The following is a 27,833-nucleotide window of genomic DNA, read 5'->3' as shown; positions in this document are numbered from 1 at the left end:
AAAATCAAGGAGTCTTATAAAAGTTAATTAGGTCTTTAAAAAAGTGAAGTGTAATCAAAGAGTTTTCATGGCTGGATTTCAGTGCTAGACTACTGGCATCTATTGCATGATTAAGAGTCACTCTTCTAATTTAGCTATTAGACAATCATTAGCCTGCCTACTACGTATTGACTGCTGCACTTAGCTCTCCGATCATACTACAGCAGGGAAAAAAATATACAGCAGAAAGGAATAATTTACTGATGACAGCTCTGCTTAACAGTTCTCAGAGCTGTTTTGGTTTTTAAAACATTTTCCCTTTCACAGTAAATGCTCACCTTGGCATTTGGAGATGTAAAAGCCTCTTGGTTGTTAGAGCAGACTGTGTGACTGGGGCCGGGTTTCATGCTCTGGATGAGGCCAAATGCTCCCTTTGTATCTCAGGCTCTGAAGTCACTCCAAAGTCAGGCTGTATTTTTATAGGAGGAGAAGGTAGAGTTTTATTCTGCTTCTGAGACTCAGAAAGCTTGAAAGCCATACTTTAGAAACATTTCCCAGCTCCCGTTGAAATCCCTCTCTGTAACGGCTTCCTACTTGGAAGGTAGGGCTGATGGTAATGTGCTCTGTCTGGTCCTGTTAGGCTGCAAACCCTGGCAGAGGGGGTCTGCAACCTAAAGGCTGAGCAATGCCTGGCATGGGGGGACCCGATTCCAGCTGGAGCTTCTGAGGACAGCAGCTCCAGCAGTAAAAAGGAATTCCAAGGCAAAAAGGAATTTTTGACTTGTTTGAAGATAAGGGGGAAATCTGCCTTCAGGTTTGATTTCAGCAGCACTGTGGTAGCACAGCCAGCCTGCTCTCCCGAGCTCTGGATGCAGGGAACAGTTTCCCTCCTGCCCTCCCTTCCCAGGGTCTCCTCTTCTGCCTAAGCCTTCCAAGCATGTCCCTGCCATGAAGGCCACCTGCACTGGACAGGGGTCTGCTGGCAGGAAAGACATGGAAATCTTTCATCTCACTCTCCCAAGCCTCCTCCTCCAGGCTGCTGTGAGCTGAAGCCCTCCCTTAGGTGGGGACACCAAGGCACAAGTGTGGGCACAGAAGTGGAAGCATAGGTTCTTCCTGGAGCTAGGGCAGCCTGGGCAGAGCTCTGCTGTCTTTGCATCTCTTATAATATCTGTTCCTTTGGAAATGAACCTTAACTGGGCCCAGTGATGAACAGCCCAAATCCTGTCTGTTGTCAGTGCAAGAAATGGGTTCCAGTGAAATCTAATCAATGTCTTAATTTAATTTGGGACAAATTTCTCCCTTCTGAGTTTGTTTTGTCCTGCTCAGGCTGTTTGAAGATGAAGCCCTTGGAACAGCGCTCTGTATCACCTGTACCAGGGCTGATCACAGTTGCTAACAGCCAGTACTTCCATTCTTCCCCAGCCTGGCCCCGTGACCACCCTTTGTGCCAGGCTGTTTGTGCTGAAATGGAGCTCATCATACCCAGGATGAGCACGGAAAGCTTTATCATCCACTGCTTCTGTGAGGCTTGTTCTGTGACTGCACTCAGCAGCACAGTGAATATCATCCATAGTAAGTAGCTAATTTAGCATCTCCTTTCTGAAAATGTGGTAGTGATGAATAATCAGCAAAGATTTAAACGATCAGGAACTTAGATTCTTTTTGAAAGGCTGAAAAATGAAACTGAGATTTCTGTTACAATATTCCGTGTGTATTATATAATGCTAAGTGCCCATGCAGCAACTTACGTTAAAAGATAACGTGAACATTGTTGCAACTTAACCCCATTTAATGCATTTTTATTCTCTCCTCAAGTAATCTTAAATTATTTTCCTTGTCAGTATGATTGACTGATCCTGATTGAAGAAACATTTATTGTTAGAGAATAACCTTTTGTTTTATAATTTCCTAATTAGCTCTGAATCCTGCTACTCCTCTCTGTAAAGAACTGATGTCTGCCAGATGTAGCTGCCCACATGAATGCAGAGCCCTTTGAATATTGCCTCACAAAACTTTCTTTTCCATATCAAGAGACACATGTGCCACACAATAAAGCTAAATGGCTTCAGCTAGGAAAATGATAAGCATGAAATCCTTATCTCAGATAAAATACCAACCTGCCCAAGCCCCCCCGGCATACACCAGCCAGCCTGGGCTGCTGCTGTTGAATATATTCTGCTGGGTTTTGGGGATGATTTACAGCTGTAGGGATCCTTGTGAGCAGCATCCCTCCATGGTTTTCCTGGGAATTCAGTCCTGAGCCTCAGGTTGTGGGTGAGAGCTGCTGGCTGCTACTGACGCCTGTTTTTTCATCTCAATCCCAAAGTATCTCAGTTCTTTCCTACTTTGCTTCCCTTCACTTCCTTCCTCCCTCCAGGGGGTTTTCCCCTTTGGTGGCAGTTTGCAGCTCCAGGAGGGCTGCAGAAAGCAGACGTGGTTGGTGTTCAGAGCCACGCTGTGGCAGAGAGGACAGAGGTGCCCCAGAGCCCTGCCAGGGGGTGGGGACAGCTGAGCCACCCCATCCTCCCAGCACAGCACTGGGCTCCTCTGGTCATGCCACCAATTAGGACTGCTCCTGGAACAGGGAGCTGACCTGCATGAAACCAGAAAATAGGACCAGTCGTGGTTTTCTGAGGCTTTCAGCTGTATAAAGGGTTTAGATCAGCTTTGGACAAGTTTCTGAGCTCAAGCTTTTGTGGGGCATGAATCTTTTTTCTACTCACGTCAATGTGTTTTGGATCAGGCTCCTGCTTGGGATAGGCTGACGCCTTTGATATATTAGCCTGTTGCTGATTAAATGTATATTTCACTTTTTAATTTTCACTTTTTGGGGTAGCCATCACTCTAATGGAGACCCATTTAGCCATTGCTATAGATCAAAACCCAAGCTTGCTCTGTGCTGCTATGGATTTTCCATGGAGCTGCCCATAAGAGCTTGGTAGTTATTAAATCCTTTGTTTTGCTGTCAATTAAAGATGGGTAAACATCAGTCAAGGAAGGGTGGGTGAGTTTTTTTGGCTTGTTAATTAATCAGTGAGCCGCTTCTCTCTTTCCTCTATGCTTTCCCTCTCCTTTCTGTGCTTTATTTTATATCTGTCCTGGTTTCTTTCTAATAGTAGCAGGCAGCTGTACAGTGTGGACTTTAATGCTTTAGTAGCAGAACTCTGTGCCTGGATCAGTCACAGCCTTACAAATCAGAGCAATCCCTGGTACGCATGTCCAAACAGGAGAGACAAGGGTCCCTATTTCATTTTATTTTATTTTGCAGTGCCGCATTGCACGCAGCACACACAATGTCCTTTCACATTAAGAAAAGAGTTACGTTTCCTTGATGACTCACTTTCTTATTAGGTTACATTTGGTGTAACTGTTTAGGGCTACTTCTAATTATTCATATAATATTGTCTTATGTATGAGGATGGCCCATTTTTCCCACTAATTTCTCAACCCTGTTTTTCTTTCTCTAATGGCATATGACCAGCTCCTAACGTGAAAAGAAAGAAAGGAGGGTGAATAAAAGGATAGGGAAAGAAAAAGAACTCTGCTGTACAACCGAAACGGGTAATTATGCTCCTCTAAGCACATCACTAGAGCCCAGCTGGCACAATTAAAGAAATAGCTGATCAGTTCCAGTTATTGATTCTGCTAACATGTTTGTTCACGGTTGCTTCTTGTCTAATTAGTTTTTTCTGCTTTCTTAGTCTGAAAGCATACCTTTTCAGTCAAATCTGTTTTCAGGCATCAGATAGCAATGCTTTATTTAGACCACTTGCTAGCCATTTATTTTAATGCAACAGTACTTCTGTTCACTTTCTTTTTAACCCTCTGTGGGGCTGGTTCTTTGGGATGGTGCTGAATTTCCTGGAGCATTTTGAGATAGTCTAAAATTTAGGATGAGGCTTCATAACAGTGAAATGAGTAGATCTGAAAGTAGGGGTTAGGGGATCTCTTGGGAACACCTAACAACATTTAGATACCTCTTTAAGGTTGTAAGAAGTTACTGGCTGTACTTGGCAATTAGAGGAGAATGAATGCTAAGGCCCCATCCTTGCATTGTAACTGTGTGGGTTAGTAACTTTGACTGCTCAGAGACTCTTCTGTTTACCTGAACTCTGGTCTTCTTTTTCTGTCTTCTGAAAAGATAGATCCTATGTAGTAAGCAGTACTTTGACAAAATGGTCCTTCTTCACAAAATGGGGACTGGACAAAGAAAAGTGGGAACTTGGTGAGGATCCAAGTGTACCAGATTTTGTCCTTTCTGAAGTGCAAATATATAGCTATACAATGCTTTTTATTTCAAATATGAGCTTTACATAAAAGTGAAGAGAAAATTGATATATCAAACAAATCATAATTTCCCTCCCGTAGAATTGGATCAAATGAAAACATTTAGAAATACAGCTTTCTGCCCTGACTCAGAACAGCAGCAACAACAAAGAAGAAGAAACCTTGGACTGTTTTGCAGGACATAAAATCTATTTTCTAACCAGCTCTGGTTCTGGTGTTCCGTTGTGCTGCTGAGCAGCTCTCACACTGCACCTCAGGCATGCACCAAATGCATTTCAGTGCTGGATAAAGCTTTATATATTTCAATGAACAGTAAATAGATCATTGTGGTCTGAATAACTTTTATATTTTAAAACAGCAAATGGGAAAGAACATCCTGCAGTCTCCATGACACAATGTATGTGTCTGCACACATGAATGAACACAATAGCCTAAAATGGATAAATCTGACAGATTTAAAGGTGCAGAACCTAGGAAATATGTCATAATTCTCTAACTTAAAAGTGTTGTTCAGGCAGTGATTCCTTCAGAAAAGAGAATTGCTTACTGCTTTATGCAAAGAGATTTGAAGAATTGCACTATCTGGACTGAGAGAATAAAAATTCCTTTTATGTCTTTTTGAATCATGCTGTTCTTAAGATTTCTTTTTGGGTTATTAGAACTATATAAGTACAGGTTGATTTTAACTGCTTTCAGCACCCAGAGATATATACATATTTTAGGTATTGCAGTCGTCCTTGTCTTTGTGATTGACATTATTCTTTCCTGATTTCCCCTTTTCCTCTAAGGGGGAAACCAAAAAGTATTTCAGCAGTTAGCAGATGAAATGTGTACCCTGCCAATTTGGTTATCATTCCAGGAGCACACAACACAAACATCTAAAAGTTTTTGGATCCCTTCTTTTCTGGCTGAAATTTTCTGTGCTGCTTAATCCCAACTCTTGTCCCAGCCTCCCTCCCTCTGCTCCCTGAGACACTGTGCCCCTCCTGATACTTGAAGCCACCTTCTGTAGGTACTTTCCTACAGCTATGTCAGTGTAGAGAAGTGGGGAAGGGAAGAAGGAAAAGATGTTAAATGTTACTGGGGTAGGTGCTGGAAAAGCCTAGGGAGATGCTGCTGCATACTGGGGTGTGCTGCTGAGGGACCTGGGGGATGTGGGGATCTGCAGAGGGTGACAGAGCTGGGTACAGGGTGTAGGGCAGCGTCACCTACCACTGGGAGACTTGTGACATTTGGTGACACACTGGGAGAGGCCATCAGGGAGGGCAGGAACAGCCCCCCAGTTAAACAAGGGATTTGGGAAGCTGAAGTTCAGCTCCCAGCCCGGGAAACTTTGAGCAGGTCACCTTATCTCACTGTGCCTTAGTTTGCTGTCTGCAAAGTACAGCCAGTAGGGCCCGAGTGGCTTTGTGGGGATGAAAGCTTTGGGGTGCAGGGATGTGGGGGGCAGGAGAGCCCGAGGAAGAGGGGCTGCCTTTGGCAGGGGGCTCTGGCAGTGCTGGGGCTGCGGCTGCACATTGCGTTCAGCCAGACATGGGGCTGTCTGACCTGTCTTTATGGAGCCTGCAGTTCATTGTGGTGAAGCTTTCTCCTCTGCCTACCATAAAAAAAAAAAGATGTAAATTGGAAGGGTACAGCACTTCTCATAAAAACTCTGTGCATTTATATTTAAACACTGAAGTCACACCACTCCCTATTGAAAAGCGCTCGGCTCCATTGTTGCACATGACTAGCGCAGAAAGAGGCCATTATACTCAGCAAAAATGTATTTTCCTTGCTCACTTTCCTGGAAACAAAACCTCCTGAGCTCTGGTGGCACAAGCCTCACCAAATGGTATTGATAAAGAGGGAGAAATTGCACATGGCACCGAATCACCGGCTCCGTCTGAGAGGGAAGGAAAAAAAGCTCCAAAATATGGCAGCAGATGCCAGTGAGATTGCCTTTGTGGCAAAGCAGAACAGTTTACCAATAAAGCTCTCTCTGGCTGTTATAGTTGTGTTCAATAGCAATGACAGCTGTCAAGGAGCTCAGGGACCTGCTGGGATGCCTTCAACATTTTAATCACTCCAGCAAAGGCGCGGAAAAACTGTTTGTGTTTGGAGCGTTGTTATTGTCATATGATGTTTAAAAAGCATTGGTAATTATTATTTACCTGCAAATGAGAAGCAGCTTTTAATTGTTGCAATAGAGCTCGTGTTTCTGTAAACAGAAAGGAGAGGTTCTCTCTCATTTTAATTTTGAGCAGTTAATTGGTGAAATACATAGCCCCTTTTACTATCACACTCTCAATCTTCAGATGATGAACTATTTTTCCCTGTGAAGCTCAACTGACAGATTTTAATATTCCATTAACTTTGCAGTTTTACTATAACATTGCATCTTGAGACACTGGGGCACTTCGATTCAAACTGCAGGAAATTAATTTTCTCTCTTTTATTATACCACCAGTAACTACCTTAAAAAAAAGAAACTTTAAAACTCCTGGTGACATGAGTATAATATGTAAAAATGACAGGAAGAATTATGAATTTTATTTCCATAAGAGAAGGAAAAGGGAAGGGGGGGGGGTTGTAATTATAGTGCTGAACCATTGTATTCAATCTGAAATTAGGATACTTTTCTAAGACATGGAATTCACATAGTCAAGAAATTATCATGATGGAAATCTTTGCAGTTGAAAGGTGTTAACAGTTGTTAACCCCTTTCCTTGCAGCCAAAATGTTTTGACTGAATATCTCTGCAAAAGATAACAAAAAAAATCACAAAATTTGGTGTTGGAGGGACTGAACTTTTTGATCTTGTCTAAAATGACCACAACTCTTCCTGGGAAGGAAAAAAATATAGCTGTTTGACTTGAATTTTAACTCCCATCTGAATGACAGTTCAGTTTCTTGGTAATATTCTATTATGCCAAAAGTCTGGAAATATGTTGAAACACTTAGTAGTTTCTGTGTCTTAGCTTTTGTTTTATAGGCAAATGTAGAATATATAGGTGAATATAAAATATTGCTTCATCTATATTAAGCAGGAATATATATTTTAATATGAATATTCATATATTCCTTGAACACAAGCAAAAAATATTTGAAAGTTTAGATACTTTCAACTGGAATAACACATTATTCTCCATATATTAAAAAAAAAAAAAAGTAACAACAAAAATAAAAATTAAAATGTGTTTTATGCAATTTCCCAGCCAGCAGAAATGCTATGAAGTGGAGAGGTTCCTGTCAGTTTTCCACCCTGCTGGTCACTCTTATCTCTGCTGCCACACTCTGATCTCTGTCCCTCCCAAGCCGCTGCCGTTCCCTGTCCCCGTGTTGGACATTGCAGAGGCACAGCCTGGCCACACAGGTTGGTTGGACTGGTGTCCCTAAATCCAAACATCTTGTGGAGTTTTAATCACTGAGTTGTTAAAAAATAAGTAAGACAAATCAAGAGTTCTCCGCTGAGAGCCCTGCCCCGCAGTTATTCTCTCAGCAGGGAATATTAGTGTCACATGGCTTACTTTGCCCAGGTTCCTCTCCACATGGGAAATATACATATTACATAGACGTATAATATACAAGGGAACACATATATCTGCACATAGACCCACACTGCAGTGTGTGCTGGCCTGCTCATTGCAGGAAGGGTTCTCTCTGCAGCCTGACTGATTGCCTTGCCCAAGCCCTCCCTCCAGCCAGGGCTGTTGGAGCTGCCAAAGGCAGCTTAAAGAAGGTTTTAGAGTCAGCATCCAGCACCTCAGGCTAAAGGAGGGACCCTGCCCTGCTCAGATTTGGGGCTCAGGGACACTCTGTGCAGCCCCAGCTCCAAACTGGGCATGGCTTGTGGTGCCTCTGGTTACCACCAAAGCCCAGAAAAGCAGCAGGGTCTGCAGACAGTGGAGGGAATCTTGTGTGGTGATGCCTTAAGTTTTAGCTTTCGTGTTTTTCAGATTCTGTGCTGCTTAGGTGTGTAGTTCTGAGCCTCATATTAAGTGCCAGTAAGCTCTTTTCACAGAGTAGGTAGAAAAACCAAATTCTTTTCCTGCTGAAGACCATGGACAACTTTCAGGCACAACAACATAAACAAACAGTGGTGGACTGAAAGGAGGAACAAGAAGGATGAGACCTCATAACCTGAAGCTGTAATTGGACAATTAAACCCCCATATGGACCAAAACTTTTAAAAATGTAAGACCTCATGACCCATCCATTTTGTGACCATTCTTAGTCCACCTTGGGTTCCTGTCCTGCCCAAAGTGAATCCTAGAGGCCTTTCAGTAAGCATCTATTTTATTCTCTAGCTCTGTCCAGTCTTTTTTCAGGTCAGCCTTGCCAGGACATCAGTGGAGCTGGAGGATGTTTTGGCCCAGCTGTTCAGATGTGGGGCAGAGGCTGGGTGGAGAACAGGAACCACTCAGGATGAGCCAAGGCAGAGGTGTAAGGACAGCACTTCACTGGGGTGATGCAGAGCTCCCTGAGGAGAGGTTAGCACACACCTGCTGGGAATGGCATCCTGCTTTGGGGCAGGGGTCTCAGTGGAGAACCCTTGATTTGCGTTATTTATTTTTAACAATTCAGTGATTAAAATTGCACAAGATGTTTGGATTTAGAGAAACCAGTCCAACCAAGCACTGAATGAGAAAACGAAAGTTTCTGACATGCACTAGTGTAATCTATATTACTAGGACCATGGAAGAACACATATGGGAGGATTTAAAATGTCTTGGTTCTGTTTGCTTTTTAATTTCAGCTCAAACAAGGATTTCCAGGCTCCCATGCCATAGAATTATTTTTAAAATAGGATTACACACATGAAGGTTTCTTTCCATTTACCTTAAATTTACACAGAAAGGACTTTCCCATGGAGTATTGTGTTGAGTTGCACAAGGCTGGGATGTCTGCACATCATCAAAGGCAGCAAGTGACATAATTGCTGCACAATTTGTGGTTCAGGTTGAGAAGGCACTTCAATTGCGGGGGAGAGATTCTGCCAGCAGAGAGGTTTTGGTTGCAAAATATTCACTGGTTCTGCTTTAAAATGAGAGTAGCTTAGGGAAATGCTCATCCACAATAAGGAAGTGAGATTACTGCTATATTTTGGAAGGTAGGAGAAAATATGACTATAGCTTCTGTGGAGATTCCAAAGAAACCCTTGCTCTGTCTGGCTAGAATTAGGGCAAATAGAGACTAAATAATTTGAAGGTCATGTCTTCTCTTTTTAAAAAATAATAATATCCTAATAACACTGTGTTCTCTTAGCTCTATCCTAATGAAAAGTTTGTGTACCATCTAAATTGTTTAATGAATTCTTGTTTACACATAATTTTAAAAACTGAAGAACATATTTTGCTCATACTTTCTGTGACACCTAATCCGTTGGATTAGTGATGACCTGGGAATTGCAGCTTCTGTCTGCTATTTTCACAGAGCTTTTAGCAACCAGTCCCTGCACCTTTATATCCATGGGTGAAGGATTAGTCATGTGGAGAGGAACCTGTGCAAAGTAAGCAATGTGACACTGATATTCCCTGCTGAGATAATAACTCCACTTTCACAACAGGACAAGTGGAGAGGTAATTGAGATCTCAGAGAAATTAGTTACACACACATTGCAGGCAGTGACTCTGGCACTGGTGGGTCTATGTTACCATAACATGGTAGCTTTAACATAAATTCCATGTGTTTCATAGGAAGACAAACAGGGATTTAGGAGCTCCTCAGTGCTACAACAGAGTATGAACATATTGGCTGCTTGAGAATTCCACTGAGATCTGGCAGATAAACCTAGGCATTTAGAAACAACTTGCTCAATGAGCTCTTCTGCCCCTAATCTACATGCTTCTCAAAGCTTGAGAAATTCTAGCATGAAGGTGTTGATTAATCTATATAAATTCTCAGATAAAAACTGCCATTCCCCGTTAATCAGTGTGGTAGCCCTCTGTGATGACTCTGTATTTATTACTGATACGAAATATTGTCCATGAGGCCATAAAGGAGAGCAGAGGATTCTCTGTGGCTGTGTCACAACACAGATCTGCTGTCAGCTCTCTGCTGTTTCAGCCAAGCCAGCACAGTGGAGAGGAATGATTAATGCAACTGTTTTGCAGTAAAGAAGTGGGTTTAAGTTTTGGCTGAATTTGGGGGTTGAGACAGTTGTTTTAAGTAGCTCTGACCTACCCAGGCATTTTCTTTCATAACTGGAGATCCAGACACTCTTTCAGCTTAATCCCCATGAAATGCTTCAGTTAATTCAGGTCATCTTACTGTGGTAATTCTGAACCCTGGAAATGTTACTCCTCTGTTCTTCTTTGATAACTAATGAAGAACCAGATTTAGTTAAACATTATTGCATTTTTACTCTCAACCATAAGTCCAGATGCTGTTGACTTTAAGTGCTTTAACTGTCACATGCTTGTGTGCCACTGAGGAGCTCTTTGCTCAGCACCAGAGCCACCACTGTGCAGGATGTATCAGGACAGCTCTGCTTTCACTGGTTTAGTATTAACAGTACAAGCACCTGAAAAGATACAACTAATTATTGCTTCCTTCGATTTATTTGTAAATGCCCGTTGTGAGGCAAGTGTGCTGCAAAGGTGCTTTGGGGACCGAAGCTTCCAGCACTGGCACAGCTGCAGAGCCTGGCCAGGGCAGTGGGGGCTGTGGGACAGCGTGTCCCTGCTCCACATGGGGCTCCTGCCACGCTGTCCCCTGCCACGCTGTCCCCTGTCACTTGCCTGTTGCCATGGAGAGCAGATTTGGTCCTGCACACTCATGGGTCCCGTGTGGCTCTTCTCTGCCAGGGTAATCTGCTGTCACTGTGGTCATCACAATAACTGAGCTTTTTCTTTTCTTTTTAATATACTCTTCTGTGTAGCACATCTCGTTTTCAGCTGCCTAGATACACTCTTGGTGTCAGCAGCATGATGATACTGCTCGGTTAAACTGGGAGACAAAACCCTGATGTGCTCTGCTCACGAAATTGCTCGGTACTCCCGTATATTCTGCAAGGTTACTTAGGATACATACACAGTGAACGTATCTGCGTTTCACCTTTTGTCTTTAAAGTGATGTAGGATGAATATCTTTCAAATGGAAAGACAGGCAACTGGAAAAAAAGGGGGGGAAACAAGTAACAAGATCAAAGACATAAATAGAACAAAATATGCACAAGAGATCTCATCTGAGATCAAAGATGTGAATGTAATTACCATGAATAAGACGTGCAGAGCTCACCAGAACAGAATGGTTTGTGTGCCTGGAGAATTCTGCAGAAATAAACCATTCTCTGGGAATCGAGTGTTCCACAGAATGACGAAAGGACATTTATTCTGCACTGGAGGGGGAGTAGCAGAAAACCCACCATTACAGCAGGGTTGCTCACTGCTGCCTGACCCTGTGCAGGGCTGTAGCCATCCAAGTAGCTCAAAAGAAATCTCTGAACCTTTTATGTTAAAAGATTCTGATCTGGGCAAACCCCCCCCCCCCCCCCCCCAAACCCCAGCTCTTTAACTGTGTTGTTCTTAGGCAGACATTTTCAAGGGCAAAATGATTATGTTACGAGTGCAGTTGGAAGAAAAACAATTGCTTCTGTTAAGCTTAACACATAGAGGAATTGTGCAGAGCATAAATAATTTCACTTACCCTGTTTGGTCAGGGATTGTGATTGTATTTTTGATTTTTATGGCTGTTATGTACACGTGTCCACAGGCCCTAACAGAAAATCCTTAGAAATGCAATAAATAAATAAGAGAAGTCTAGAAGAGAGTGTAAGAAAAGCTACAGCAACTGAGCTGAAATTGCAAACTGCTGATTCTTCTTTATGAGCTATATGCTGGTCATAGATACAAGAATATTGTTTGATTTTTTAGAGGAGTTAACAAATAAATGCCACTAAAAATAGAAAAGAAAAAATAAATCTTTCTTCTTCTTTTTCTGGTAATGCAGATCTGGACGCTGATCACTCCTTCCTATGTTTCAGATAAGATGTGCCTTTGCCATGAATATTTCAAACCTGATGAGAGCATGGAAACTCTGAAAGTTTCAGGAGTGAATTTTGGTTTACTACCTCTCTCTTTCTGTTGACATGAAACAGAAATTCAGACACAGGTCTATGTATCAGGTTTATTTTCACTGAGGAAAGAGGTCAAAAAGGAAATCCTGAATGCTGAGCCTACTGTCAAGGCTTATTTTCACAGCAACATTACTAGAACTGTGTTTATCATGTAGGTGATTTCAACAGTAGCCTGGTCCATTTTTGTACAGAAATACCCCCTGTAGGGAACCTGGAAAGCATGTGCAGCCTCTAGAAATGAGTATTTCCACTCCATTCTTCTGACTGCTTTGTTTTTGGGAGGAGCCCACAGCTGTCCATAGGTTCTGCTGTCTGTGACTTTGAGTGGAAGTACCACCATTGTCTGTGTCAGATCTCATGTGGATCTGAGGACTGTCCAACCTGTGATGGAAATTCTGTTTTCCATGGCAATGGACTTCTGTCTCCACTGCAAAATCCCCATCAGCAGTCGTGGTGTGGGACTGTGCCAGCTGATGCCTTCAAAGGGTTCCTTCTGCACAAGGCACATTTCCTCCTCCCATGACAAAAAGGTGGGCTGATTCTGCTCTAGGTACATTTTGCAAGTACTGTAGAATTTTTATGGCATAACAATAAATGCATAACTACATTGTTTTCAGCAGGCAAAAATATTAGTTTTCTTAGTAAAAAAATGTACAGCTTCTCCTATTTTCTTTGGAAGAATAGACCCAACTCTGCCTTCAGTTGTATCCCCAGTTCTTTATGAAATAGAGGGATACAGACTAGAGATGGAGAGATTGAATTGAGAGAACATTCTGTCCTTTTGCAAGGGATGTTACTTTACAAAAAGAGCTCTTTGCAGTCTGTAGGCCAAAATGATGTATGATGTATGATCTTAAGATCATCAGTTACTGTCAGTTTGGAGACTGAGGAGAATTTATTTTGTGATGTTCATGATTGTTTCTGTTCTCCTGCAAGCCTTTGCTTTGACTTCAGTTCTCTCAGGAATGTTTAAACTTACTCATAAAATGAAATTTTGTTTAATTTTTTTTTTCTTTTTAGCTTGGAAGTGTTTCTAGCATTCACATGCTTTCAAAATAACAAATATGCCCATGTTTGTGGGAAGGCTGTGGTAGGTGACTGCTTAAGAAAGGGGTTGGATGAAATGACCTCTGCAGGTCCCTGCCAGTCTGTGGCTCTCTATTTGTAACTCCTCAGTCTCTTCATTTGGACATCAGGGGATAGAGCAATAGGAACCTCTGTCTTTTTTTATTCTATAAATGTTATCCATTCTACAAAACGTGCTCCCCACAGCAGCGGTGCTCACAAATATTGTAACTGTTTTAGTCTAGTTATTTAGTTATCTTTTTAGTTATTTATTATTTAGTTAGTTATTTTCTGTAGATAATACTATGAATTTTCGTTCAACTTAGCGCTTAAGTGCCAAAGGCAGGCACATGAATAATCTTGAGGAAATCAAGAGAGTTCCTTTTATACTCAATACTTAAGTGCTTGGCTGCATAAAAGCCATTGTCCTGATTTTCACTGAAACAGTACTGAGAAAAGCACATAGTTTGTGCAGTAGAGAGATGGGAGCATGTGAGTCTCTACCTTTTACACAGCCTTTGAAATTCTGATTCTTAACTGTAAGCATTGCTGCAGAGTTATCTCTCAAGACACAATTTACTGCTTAGCAATGAAGTAAACTGGATTTTGGACAAACACCATCTTGCCCAATGACCAAATAGTTATTCAGGTTTTCTGTTTTTTTTTGTTTTGTTTTGTTTTTGTTTTTGTTTTGTTTTGTTGTGTTTTTTTTTTGTTTTGTTTTTTTTTTTTTTTTTTTTTTTTTTTTTTTTTTTTTTTTTTTTTTTTTTTTTTTTTTAATTTATTTTTTGTACTGAGCTGTCTAACCTATTTTCTGGGCCAATATCGACTGAAGAGAAACTCTCCTTCCCATCACTTCACCCTGCTATGCAAGTATTCAGTCAGTTCAAATAATTTATTCTTACCTGAGAGCTGCTGTAGCTCATGGCAACTGTGGGCAGCCACCAGGGGATCACAAGGCAGCTTAAAGGTAGTATGGCCAAAGAAAGCCATAGATATGCTCTCAGTTCTCCAAATATATATCCCTTTCTAGATTTTTTTGGCTCATTACAGCCAGGTTATATTGAATATATCTAAATTGGAAGATTAAGATCACTGTGGCCCAAAGCAGTGAAAGCATGTTATGGGCTTGTCCCACCCCTGCAAAGGGAACCAGGACAGGGATCACTCACCACTGTCAGGGCACATGGGCTCATCTGCCCTCTGTCAAAAACACATTTGCTGTCTTTTCTTGCATCTGAAAAGTTCTACATATCCACAGCATGTGAGTAAATTGAAGCAATGAGAGCTGGGTATCAGTACAGGATCAGTACAGGTCAGGCCCTTGTTTCATGGGTGGCAGTGCTGTCTCTGCAGCACGGGACCTCCTCTTTGAACTGCCAGTGTCAAAATATTTTGATCTGCCCTCTCCCTAAAATTAAACCCTTCCTTGCAGTTCCAGCAATGAAAACAGTTTTACAGTGGGTGTTAAGATAATGCAAACCTTAGTTTAAATGGGAATCAGACCTGGAGTGTGTGTATTGAAGACTATTTGAATTACATTGAGCACTGTTTATGGCTTCTCAGGAGTTGCAGAGCCTGTTAAAAATGAAATAAACCTTATGGAAAGGGGCTTATGTTTTCTACTTTGCTAAAAAAGAAATAAAGAGGAAAACATATTTGTGCCTGTTCAAAGGCTGCCCAAGGACAGCTTTCATTCTTTGTGACCCAGTTACATTAAATGCTTTCACAGGAACTCCTCAGATACTTATTAAAAAAAAGAAAAGAGAAAGGAAAACACAGATCAGTGCTTCTGATCTTCACTCTGAGGACACATCCAGGCTTGGAGCCATTGACAGATTTCTTGCATCCCTTGTTACCTGTACAAAAATTAAACAAAGCAAGAGATGAGCAGCACTGGATGAGAAATTAGCTCTGCCCATGGAACTATTAAATGCCATAGTTTCAGATCATTTTGTTTTTAAGAAAAAGTGCCATCAGTTGTAACTTTGGCCAGCACAAGCTGACCTATTGCTATTACCTTCTTTCCTTGGTATTTTTTTCCCCTTTCTGGCACAATGTGAATCCTTTGAGTATTTTGTCTGATACCAGCACACCTCTCCAGTCCACCTGGAAGTTTTCACTGGCTTTTGACAGAAGGTAGGAAATTCTGCATTGGACATACAGTGCCAGTGCTGCTTATCAGCCAGGAGCCCAAATCCTTCTGAAACTGATGGGCTTCAGAGTGCCCTGTGGCTTGAATCCTGACTAGGTGTATACAGGAGCTGACCCCTTCACAGATCTGTTGACAAATGAAGTGTGTTACAGACTTTGTTACATCCTACCTAAACTCCAAATTAATCTGTGCTACTTCTTGGTATTGTATCTGACTAATGGTGTTTGCTGGTATTTGAGGAACATGAAGCTGGAAGGATTTCCTGGGAGTTGAGGTATATCCCTTTCTAGGTGCCAGGGCTTCCAGGAGAGAGAGAGATTACACAGAGATCACTGGGCAGCAGTACTGCATGTACACAGTGACAAGAAAAGCCTTCTGTGGAAACTTGAAGTTCTTTTGAATATCTTCTTGTCAGTGACTGAAGTTGTTACAAATATTTTCTTTTTGGCAATGTTGCTTTCTAACAAAGGGGAAAATACAAACTAATAAGGTCTGTTGTAGTTGCTTGCTGTGATTTGAAGAAGACATTTACTATCCACTGTACTAATTCCCCTGACACTGTGGCCTATGAGGTTTTCTAAAATTAAAAAAAAAATAAAATTAAAAATTCAATGTTTTCTTGATACACTGAATTCTTGCAGTTTTCTGTCATATGAATATTGAGTCATTGATATTTTATGTGTCACACAGGATGGTTGAGATATCAGAGAAAACTAATGATTTGCATAAGCATCCCAGAGGCATTTTTGGCTTCCCGGCATGCAGAAGCTTCAGCCTGTTGTCTTCACACAGAGTCTGCTGTAATGCTGCATGCCAGAGATGATAATTCACTTTGTGAAACATGATCAGAAGAACCTTTACGGAAGTGTGACAGATGCAGCTGTAGCCATCACTTGAAGCACTTTTCCATAACCTTAAAAATGTGTCTCCTTCTGATTTTCTTTCTTGATGACTTTTTTAGGTATTGTTGAGTTGCAGCTGTCATGGGCAATGAAATTCCTAAGAGAGCAAGGAAATAAAAAGGTTAAAGTGCCCACAGCCACAGTTTCAGGACTTAATTGGACATTAGCTACTCAACTATGAGCATTCCCCCAAAGAATGGTGGAGTTCTTGCAGGCTTCAAACAATGGAGATGCGTGGGTTGATGCCATCTGCAGCCTAGGGCTGGTGGAACAAAAAGATGTTTGAAGAAGAGGGAAATTCTCAGAGATATGGTAGAATGGGAACGATCTGAAAGTAATCAATCATTAGGGTGACATAAATCACGGCACACAAGAGCCCACAGCCAGGAGATGTCAAATACCGCCCGCAGCGCATCAGTCTCTCTGGCATCACCACTTTGTGTGTTGTGCCACTGCTCCTTTGTGGGCCATCAATTCCCACAAAGTGGGGTGATGAAGGCCGAGAATGTGGGGCTGCCCCGTGCAGGCTAATGCAGCTTTATGATTGTGCACCCTAATGTGTGCTTGGGGTGCATTCATCCCCTGACCCGAGCCAGCAGCCGCCTGTGAGCTGGGTGCCAAACCCCCCACATGCTGCTTGATCTCATAACTACGTTAGTTCTGTTGCTCCATTGCAGCAGCATCAAAACAATACCAGCCAATCTGGGGCACAAAGAGAGGCTGCAGCTCTCATGTGGTCGCCTGGTCCACGCTTGACATTTTTTTGCCTAAAGCTCTCAGATGTCAAACTTAAATTTCTCTCCCTTGATTATAAGCAAAATGATCTGTGCACAATATTAGAAAAACATTTATCAGCTGGAAAACAGCAAAAGGCATGGCATAAACTCATATAAATGTTAATGAAAGGCAGACAAAATTGAGCAATAGTATTGTATTCTTTAGGCTTTTATACACTTTTACTTAAGAGACTCTGGGAGAGGAGTCTAGAACAGGAATGAAGGACAAGCACAAAAAATATTCTTTTGAATTTTACACCAACTCTTCTTATCATTTAAAACGCTGGTCTGGAAGTCCTGTTGTATGGAACAAACATAATCCTCCTTTAACTTATTCTGATATTGATCATCAGATCAATGTAAATCATAAATCCCTTGATTTCACTAGAAAAGCTTCATCTTTCTACTGTTGCCCATAAAAAATCTCACGAAATTTTGGCTGCCTAGCTCCTTGCAAGAAACTGAACAAAGTGGTAAAACAAAGACTGTGGTGGTTGTCTAATGAGGTCTATTCCTCTGAGTCAGGGTGATGCTGTTTGGATGGTCTATAGGGTAGTCTGAGCACAGGGCTCCAGGTCACAGCACAAAAATACTTGGATGCATAGGACTCAAATCATCCTTCACTTTGTTGCATTGATCTTTAATTTGCTCATTTAGAGCTGAAATACAGCGAGAGTGTTTTCATCCCATTTTTGTCAGCCTTCAGCCCCCCTACTCACCAATTGCCCCTTTCCTTCCCTTCCCCTGCCTTCCAGCCTACAGAGCTCCAAGACCTGTGTTTGAGTTGTTCAGTGCTGGTGCTGTACATGGGAGCAGTAGGGCTCTGCATAGCCCGCTGCAATTTTCTGCTTTTTCAAATAAATGTGGTGATCTCTCATCAGCAGCAACTGTTAAATTACAGCATTTTCCTTCCCTCTCAATTGGGAGCTACGACACACATCTCAGACTAGGCACAAGGAAAATTGTAGCACAGGACACGAACTATCAGCTAAAAAGATTTTCTAAACAATACAAGTTGGCCTCAGCGTGCCCTGCTAATATTCTCCATCTAGCAGTATTTTCATTTCAACTAAGAATATAAAGTCATGCCACATACAAGAGAAATTTTATTTCCCATACTACTACATTTTTTTGGCATAATGGCCCATGTAGATCAGTGGGCAAATATTACATCCTAAAGTTTCAAATAATTTCCATCTTTACATTTCATATCTGATCTTTAATAAATGTTATTTTACACAGTGCAATTAGACTTCAGGATGTAAAACCCAGAGTAATCCAGAATATTTTTGCAGAGCTGGGTATTTTCAGGGTGCACTGACATCTAGATTCTGATCTAACTAATGGCACAAATCTGAAGCAATTTCCTAGAAATCAGTGCAATTACATCAGCACAATCCCCATAAAACTAGGATGAGAGTCAGACCTTTATTTCTTTTCCAGCATGCTCCAGAGATACAGTATTTTCCATTTAGTCAACTGAAGAGAACTGTAAAGGTATAGAAAGAAATGATAGAACTAAATTTTACTATTTAACATATGGGAAACTTGGTTATTATTTTACCATAAGTTTACACAGGAAAAAGAGCATGCTGCAGTAAAATGGAAAAAATTCACTTCAGGTGTTGTATCATGAAATCCAAGGAAGTGACATCAAAGATTAAACCTGGCCCATTTACTTTTAAGCTGTTTTGTTTAAGTATCAGATTTTATGTCTGGAGATTTTCTCTACTCTGTGAATTTTATTCCTTTTTGTAAGCATAAAACTGAATAAGGATCAAGAAGAATTTATTCTGTTGCCTCAGTACCAACATAAGACCCTCATGTCGGCCCCTGAAATTCTTTTGACAGTTTTGGGTGTCGGGTATGGAGCAGCTGCACACTGGGGTCAATGTGCACAGCAAATGTGGTGCAGGATGGTTTTAGCCAAGCAGGAGACATTTGTTTGCCTGTGGGGAACCCTGGACCTCCTACTGCAGAGCAGCCCGTTTGTTCCAAGGACAATTGTCTGCACTACCTGGTGACATTGAGACAGGTGTAATTTTGTGTGGGATGACATTGTCTCTTGGTTGTTGTTCTGCCTGCAAAGGAGCAGTGGGAGTGCCAGTGCTGCCTGGGCAGGCAGAGGTGCTGTGGTGTCTCCTCACACCCCTGAAGCCACAGCCTGTTGCCAGCCCTGCTGCCTTCCCGGGCGGAGAACTGTTTCCTTTGATTCGTTTCACCAGTTCAGAAGAGTGACAGAAGTTGCTTGGGAAACTACAGGAAAACTTCCAAATTCTTATGGAAGAAAGAATTAAATGGCCACAAAAGGCCTTGTTTTGGTTAGTGGGAGCCAATGGGGAGAACACATCAGGGATGGGTGAGGTGGGGACAGTGGGAGAGGTGGCTCTGGGCTGACCCATTGCCTGCAGGCAGCAAGGTGCCCTGGAAGTCCTTGGTACATGGAAGTCTCCTTTGGGACTCTCTGCCATGGGCCAGCCCTCACCCCTGCCCTGGTGTCCTCTGGAGCATTTATTTACCTGGACTTTTAGGAGCTGCAGGAGTTCAGAGGAGTGTGGAAAGTTTGGTACGAGTAAGAAGTGTATCTGTCAAGCTAAATTTTGATCCCAATCCAAATGCGAAAACTTTTTTTGTGGGAAGAAGTTAACTGGAACTGATGAAGTTTCTTTTCATGGATTATTTAAGCAGTACAAGATGTTGTTAATGCTGAGTTTCTTCCATGTTATTTGGGAAAGTATGTCTGATTATGTAAATTAAAAGTTGCTGCTTAAAAATATTTTGCTTGAGAGATTGCAAAGGCAACACAGTAAATGAATTAAGATCAGAGAGTCTTGCTCAAGTGAGAAGATTGCATAAGTAACCGCATGCGGTATTGAAAAATACATACTGTTTACAACGTATTCTTGCAAGATCCTTAAATATTTCACTTTGAGGTTTGCTTGATATAAAATATTGCATTTGTTCAAGCTGTCTCACAGGCTGGGACCTAAGCTGATTTGCAGCTACATGCAGATTAAAACCACTGTGCTGTCCCACTGCAGTTTTGGATTTAATTTGGTTAGTTTCCGTCTTTTTAAGAGAAACAAGAGAGTTTTCAAACCAACAGGCATTGACTGCTTACCTAATTAAAAATGTATCCATCTGCTGGTGGCTGACTTGTTATTCAAAGCATACAGATCTAAGTAGGTTGATTTATTTATGAAGACCTTATGACACTGAGAGATAAGCACTCAAAAACATGCAAAAATAAATGTGGTTGCAGATGGGTAGACACACACAGATCTTTATGGGGTTCTAAATAACAGATAGAGAGAATTTGGAAAATGTGCTTTAAAGGGAAGATCCTTTTATGTTGCTTTCACGTGTTTAACATTTAGAGCTCAAATAACAGAGCAGCCAGAGAACATGTGAGATAACTCTAGTCTAAATATCCTATAGTGCCTTTTAAGTTGTGACAATTTTTTTCTGAAAGCTTAGTGTGAGTGATAGACTCCGAAGCAGATGCATTTTAAGCAATGTTTTATTTAGAGAACACTTTAAAGGGAATTTTAATTAAAGGAGAAAAAAAAAATCATTAGCACTCACAAACACCATAAATGCTGTCTTCTTATATTTGATTTCATTGGTGTATTGGTAAATGTTTTCTCAAATGAAGTTTCTATGCTCAAGGTTTGGAAACTTCAAGTTCTGATAGATTCATTCTCAATGCTATAAATATTGTTGCAATCCTCAGGTAAAATTAATTCATCAGTTTATGAGCTCTAGGAACTTCCCAGGTGACAAAGCCATCCGGTATTTCCACGTGGGGTGTGGAGTGCTGGTGTCACACTTCACGTCATTCCTGGGGCAATTCCACTGCTGTGGGACTTCTGACACTGGTACAAAGGGAGTGGTGCCCCAGCCTCCTCTGAGCTCTCTCCAAGAGGCTCTATGTGTAGGTGGTCTGCATCTGCCCTCTGAGAAGTCTGAGGAGAATGGAGAATGCCATGTCTGGGACGACTCTGGAGTAGCTTTATGGCCTCTGGTTATGTTTACAACACAGTTTCTAGTGGGTCCTTTTGGTTTTTCCTTCCATCCACATGCTTTGCAGCATGTTTATTCAGGTTTTGCACATTTGCATGCCTGTTTGTGTTCACTGGTAAAAAAAAATATTAAAACTAGACTGAAAATATTTCTTTACAGACCACCTTATCATGCTGGTGTCCTCTTAAATTGAAACTGTCTTGCACTAGATGATAAAGTTGCTTTCACAATAAATCTATTTCTTACCAAACCATGCATTGACAATTGTGCTCAGCTTCACAAAAAGATAATTCTCTAATCCCAAGGTCAGTTTAAGCTGATTCCCCAGTATATACACTTTCAGATTCCCTTTGAATTGCTTTTTATTTCCATGTCAACACAAACGTGGGTTTTCTAGTGCCAACAAAATACAGAAACATGGTTTGTATGTAGATTAGCTAAGGAGGATATTAGAATGAGTTGCCTTTTGGTAGGAAGCCATCCTGGCATTTCCTTGGAAAACTCCAGAGATGTTTGAATAATCCTTATGCTAACAGATGTCACCACTGGGAATCTGTTTTACTTTTACAGCTCTTTGTTTGATTATCTTGCTGGCATTTTTTGATATTTTGGAATGGGGTGTGGATGTGTGTGAAACTCAAACAAATCTATATTTTCTTTTACTTGATTTCTCCCAAAGATATATTTTGATATAAGTTTCAGATAGTAATCAGGGGAAGAAAACCCATAAATTTTGCTATGGGTGTTCCTTTTGTGCAGAAGGGAGAGGACAAAAAAAAATGACCAAGAATCCTTTCCTTTTGTTTCCAACCCACTGCAAATGACTGTTTGCTGTTTTCCTGGTCCTGTGCAAGGCCTGGAAATGGGGGACAAAGGATCATAATGGGTCAAGGCAAATAGTTAGTCACACTCTGTCTTAGAATTGAACCCATTGTTCAAGCAAGGCAAGCAAGTTTTCCACTACTAATTTTGGTCTGCATTGGAAACTGTGGCCAGTGTGGTTGTGTGAATAAGGATTAGTAATGGTGAGTGGGCACGGGAGATAGCTGAAGGGGTGGCATTTTTGTGCCTGTAAAAGCTGTAGTGGCTGCACATTTCTCCCCAAAGTTAATATTTTTGCTCTTTACCTCAGAATACTGCAAGAGGACTTCTTTGGGAAAAAAATATCATTGCAAATAACAACTGCATACATGTTAGGAAAGTCTCATAATCAACTGTCTCAGTAAAACATCAGTGAGTAATTTCCAATGGAAATCTGACCTTTGAGGTAGAATTCAGGGAGATGTCAGATGTGTCCCTTCTCTTTATTGTTGTTACCAATCTGTGTACAAGAAAATATGCTCAGGGTTTGGGTCTGACTTCCATTAAAGGAATGAGATGGTTTCTGCTGAAGGAAAACTCAGAGGGAAATGGGACACACAAAGAGTGTTTGCAGCTGGAGAAAAATCGTTCATGGTGCCTTTGGTGTAGGAAATAGGAGGAACTAATTTACATGTCAGAAATTTAAAAATTCTTAAAACGAGGTTCATGCCTGTGAAATGTGTAATGCAGGTGTAAGACCTGTGAACATCTTTTGTTCTAATGCAATGGTGATGTTCAGCTCCTTGAGAGTGGATTTGAGGTCTGGTTGTGCTAAAAGCTGTACAAGAATATCTCAGTGCATGACAAGACCCAACAAATGAGTATAAATAAAAAGAGAACAAGGAAATACTCTGGCAACATTGCCCAGCACAACAAACCACCTTATTATCTGAACTCTTCCAATATCAGTGACAGCACCGAGGAAAATAATGGCTGCTGCTTCTCCTATATAAAAGCAAGAGATGGGGTTTTTTGGGGTTTTTTTCCCCATTGTTCTTGCAGTCTTTCATCTCTGTGCCTACTATTTCACTTACATGAAGTTAATCCAGAATTTGCAGTAATTCTGCTATAAAATCAGTGTAAATACTGAACTAGAGTACACACATGTACATATGCTCACTTCTTCCAGTTAGTGGTTCCCTAAAACAGGACAAGTAGTTTCTTAGCTAACAAACAACCATTCTTTTGTGTCTGCAGGTAATCTGAAATCAGGACAGAGAAACACAGGCAATGCTTCAGATCCTGAGTAAGCTCACCATTACTTAAAGGCTGGCCAAGCTCTAGACCACAAGTTCTACACTTCTTTATGGATGTTACATAAGGAACTGCACCTCTCCATACTCATGGCAACAATGGCACAAAAGGCACTTAGAAGCCTGCAGATCTCTCTGACTTTATGTTTATTTAGCATCACTGTTTTTACATGGGCAATCACATACAGTCAGTTTCAAAAGTGTTGCTGCACTGGCTGTTTCAGGAGGTCTGTGCACAACTTGGAGCAGAGCCTTTCTCCCACAGGTAAACTCACAAAATTAACCTTTCTCCTGTCCTGTGAATGTATGAGTCATGCCTGCCTGCATAGAAAAAAAAATGTGCAAATACTTTCCACTTTTTGGAACAAAAAGCAACGACTTTTTATTTAATTTTAAAGAAGGACAAAGATTCTGCCCTACTATTAAAAATAGCACACATTAAAAAAGAAGGAGAGGTTAGTGTTTTTTCTTACTTTACACAGTTTTCTTCTATACGGTTGCAAATATTTTGTTCATAATAATGTGTGGATCATCTCAGATAGGATGGTTTAATCTGAATTAATTAGGATTTACACTCTATTAGAAGTGCCAGAAAGCTTCAGTGCTCTGTAGGGAACCTGTCTCTGGTGCAGTTTGATTGGTACCATCATTGCATAAATAATCTCTGAAAAGATCGCTGTCTCTGAACACAGAATAAAAATGAATTAGAGCTCTGACACTCTATTCTTTTGACAGTTTTACAAAAAAGACAATTCAAAGATTTTTGCACAAAAATAATCTTCACTTATACTGAACTTTTACTGGTGCAATTAAAGTAACGCTTTTTTTTTTTTTTTTTTTTTTTTTTTTTTTTTTTTTTTTTAATAATACCTGCAGTAAATTATGGCAGGAAACCTAAAATTTCAGTATGAAAAAAAAATCTGGGAAACACTTTGTCTTAATTTATATTAATTATAAATTTATTCTGTTTTCTCATGAAGGGCCCAACTCTGCCTACATATTAAATCTTAGTCGCTAAGCTGCTGGTAAAATTCAGCTTTACTTTAGAACAGGCCAGAATCTGGTTCAGAATCTTAAACTGCGACCCTATTCTTGACAGAGAAAATCCAAGTGTGCCCGACTGATTCTTTTTCCCGGTGCAGAAAAATGGGTGGGTGCTCTTAAGGAAGTCTGGATGCAGTTTGTAGTTTCAGCTTTACCTTCCCACTGCAGCTCAGGCTCCTCTGCAGCTGCTGCAGGCAGGTTCCCCACGCTTTCTGCCGGAGACTCTCCGCCTGCCGTTCGTTCCATTATTCACGGCACGGGCTCCGAGGAGCCTTTCGGAGGAGCTGTCCCTGCATGTCCCCTCTGCCCGGTGGCCCCGGCCCTGGCACGGCTCCTGCGCCGCCCGGCATCCCCATCCCACGAACTTCTCTCTGCTGGGAGCTGACGCCGCTCCCAGTGATCCCGACTGGGCAAGCAGCGCAGCTGAGCACGGGCAGTACAAACACCGAGATATTCGACGGCGATTTGTAATAATTAAGGTGTCTGTTAACCTCCACGGCTATAAATAACCTTCCAGTGAAACGTGGGCAAGCACATTCCTCTCCAGGTTGCCAAGCAGCTGTGCGCTGCAAACAACCTGCAGCCTTATACAGTTATTTGCTCTGGTTTGTTGGTCACACTTTCACAGGAAAAACCTGCGGGTCTCTGCTTGCCCCCGGCCCTGCAGAGGGTGAGAGCTGCGGGGAGCTGAGCCGACACCTCTGCTGCAAAGGTGGGAGCTTGCCTTGGTAACATTTGATCTGCTCATTCAGTGGAAAGCAGTAATACCTGTCCTGACATCTTGGTGCATTTATTTCACTGCTTCATCCATACTGATTTTACCCTTTGCCAGTGCCCTTTTCTGTTTATTTATTTTAGGAAACATAATCTGTATTGTAAACACTCCTGGATTTGTAAATAGCTTTGCTGATAGGATTTTCTTTCATGGACCTGGTAATGGCGTATTAGAAATTTTAGACTAACTATGAGATTTGAGTTGTGTTGCCAGGACCAATGTAATAAAAGATACTACTTCAATTGTCATTAAAATCTTGTTACATTTCACTTACGCTTCTCTAGTTTCCCTTAACACTGCTGGTTAGAAAAGGCAAAAAATCTATGCATCTGTCTGTCTGTATATTGTCAAGTCACGCCGTGTGCCTGCTCTGAATAAAGACACTGTCACAGGTCCTGTAATCAGCATCAAGGCAGTAATGAATAGGAAAATCTTGTGATGATGATCACGATTAACAAAAGGAAGTGTAAATAATCTACAGTGTCTAAAGCTCACATTTTTTGCAGAGTGGATTTGCAAGTGAGCTATAAACCTGATCCTTTTCTTATTGAGGTCAGCAGCAAAACTCCTGCTAATCCCAGCTGAAACAAAATCATTCTGCCAGCTTGATGTTTATAGAAATGCATATTACCTTCATGGAGATTCTCCCGCTATGGCTTTTTGCATTACAGCCTGCAACTTCATCTAAAGCAAACATGACCTGAGGAATGAAATCTTACTCATATCAAATAAAAAGCTGTTATTTTGAAATAGCTAGCAATAAATGTTGTCAAGTAATCTACTGGCAAATGTTTAATACTCACAGATCCAAAAGAATCAGTAAATCCAGTGAGGGCACATCTGAGCACTGGGAAGGAGCCGACAGTGACTCTCTGGTGCCAAGCCTGATAAAGGTGCACCTTTGGGGCATTATTTCCTTTGACAATGAGACTCTGTGTGTGAGTCTTACACTTCCTGGGGTTATTTTACACTCTTTTGCAAATAGCCAAATAATGTGGAAGTTGTGTGGGAGTGGAGTAAATAGAACCGAATTTTTGTAGGAAAAGGCTTTTCAGAGGAGACGGGTGAATTTTTCCTGCAGGCTGTGGAATTGCATACTAAAGGAAGAGCTTGTGCTTCCCCCCCCCTGCATTTTTTTTTTCTCCCATCTAAATGTAGTGCTGGGCCTCAGGAGGCCCATGAACACACAGAGCTTCCTACTGAGGTTGTCACTTGACTGACAGCAAAAAGCTTCTGGGGAGATGGACGAGCATGAGTAGGTGGACATAGAAAAATGGAGAATGAAAAGATAAAATAAAAATAGAACCGAATGTTCATCCAAAATCACAGCCCTTTCAGGGGCTTATTGTAACTTATAAGTGTTGTGCTTGTGATTGGAAAAAATATAAAACAACTCTGTGTGTGTAAGCATACATGTGTGTGAGACATTTGATATCCATTCAGTGTTCTGTTAGAAATTATATTAACTACAGAGATGCATCCAAGACAATGCCCTGGTGTCAATGCCTAATTATTCATGCACTAGCATATTCCCTCAGTGCTTTAAAATATGAGAACGAATTGTGAGTAAGTAGGAAATACAACAATATTTCAGTCCTTACATTTCAAGATGGTTTCGTTTCTCCGAGGCTCCGTGTTTGTGTGTTCATGTGCCTGTTTGTCTGTACCACTCGAGTCCTGATCTCTAAATAATTTGGCTGGGGTTGACCTCTCTGAAGCAGACAGGATCAAACATTTAACACACTGTCATAATTATTACAGTGTCTGCTGCAAGTGAATACAGTTTCACTCAGGAACTGAGACAAGTACAAATCTGAGACAAATACCAGAGACGCTGGCTGCGCTTTATTGAGCTGCATTAAATTGACCGTTTAAATGGTGTAAACTTGATGATGGTGCAAATGATCGGCTCCCATCAAAGCCAAATCACTCCTGATAGTGAGTTACAATAACATAAATTATCAGGCTGGCAGCAGCGTAGGCTGCTCAGGTAATAAGTGTTTAAGACAAATGCAACAGCTCCAACGGCTGTAACAAAATTTTAAGGAATAAATTTTGATGTCAGATACTTTGTTGAAGGGTGGAGTTACTGGCTGAAGCCAAGAACAGGATTTAGTCCAAGTATCAATGGCATCTGTTAAAACCAAGCTGGGCTTTTACGATTCATTGAAATGACACAAAGTAAGGAAATTGTGATTATTTTGGCAAGACTTCTTAAAAAAACCCCACATACTGGAGCCAAAACGGAGTAGATTTGGTAGGATTGCAAACATTTTATTTTATTACATTTGCAGGCCTTTTTTACATTGTCTGTGTTTATTTTATGTGACTTTTTAAAACAAATTAAAATTGCATTAAATTACAGAAAAAATTTAAGGTTTCAAAGCATTTTATATATTTTTAATGACGACTGACTCTTCTGGCATTGCCACAAAAATAACTTTAATTAAAAAAAGAAGACGTTTTGATGCTTCACCATTCCCATAAAGTTTATCCTGACTAGTACTAGATCTGTCAGAGGCATCAAAGATGTGAAAAGAACATTCAGATAGTTTTAATTGAGGACTGCCTATATTTCTGTGTAAATAATAAAAAAGGCACTAAACCTTTTCTTCCTTCTCATTAGGCCAAGAATTCTTGCAGATAATTAA

General features: G+C 41.1%; 1 long non-coding RNA gene across 1 annotated transcript in view; it reads left to right on the top strand.

The window, feature by feature from the left end:
• LOC136365797 (uncharacterized) overlaps positions 1-23,790 on the top strand; it is a 44,185-nt gene extending 20,395 nt beyond the window's left edge. Inside the window, exons 2-3 of the long non-coding RNA XR_010744413.1 lie at positions 22,382-22,482; positions 23,308-23,790. This is a non-coding gene — a long non-coding RNA (uncharacterized lncRNA). The remainder of the gene's footprint in view (positions 1-22,381; positions 22,483-23,307) is intronic.
• The last annotated feature ends 4,043 nt before the right edge of the window (positions 23,791-27,833 follow it).

The sequence above is a fragment of the Sylvia atricapilla genome, chromosome 10 (assembly GCF_009819655.1).
Source record: "Sylvia atricapilla isolate bSylAtr1 chromosome 10, bSylAtr1.pri, whole genome shotgun sequence".
Classification (NCBI taxonomy): Eukaryota; Metazoa; Chordata; class Aves; order Passeriformes; family Sylviidae; genus Sylvia; species Sylvia atricapilla.
Note: the sequence above shows the minus strand (reverse complement) of the source record. Positions and strands in the feature narration are given on the sequence as shown.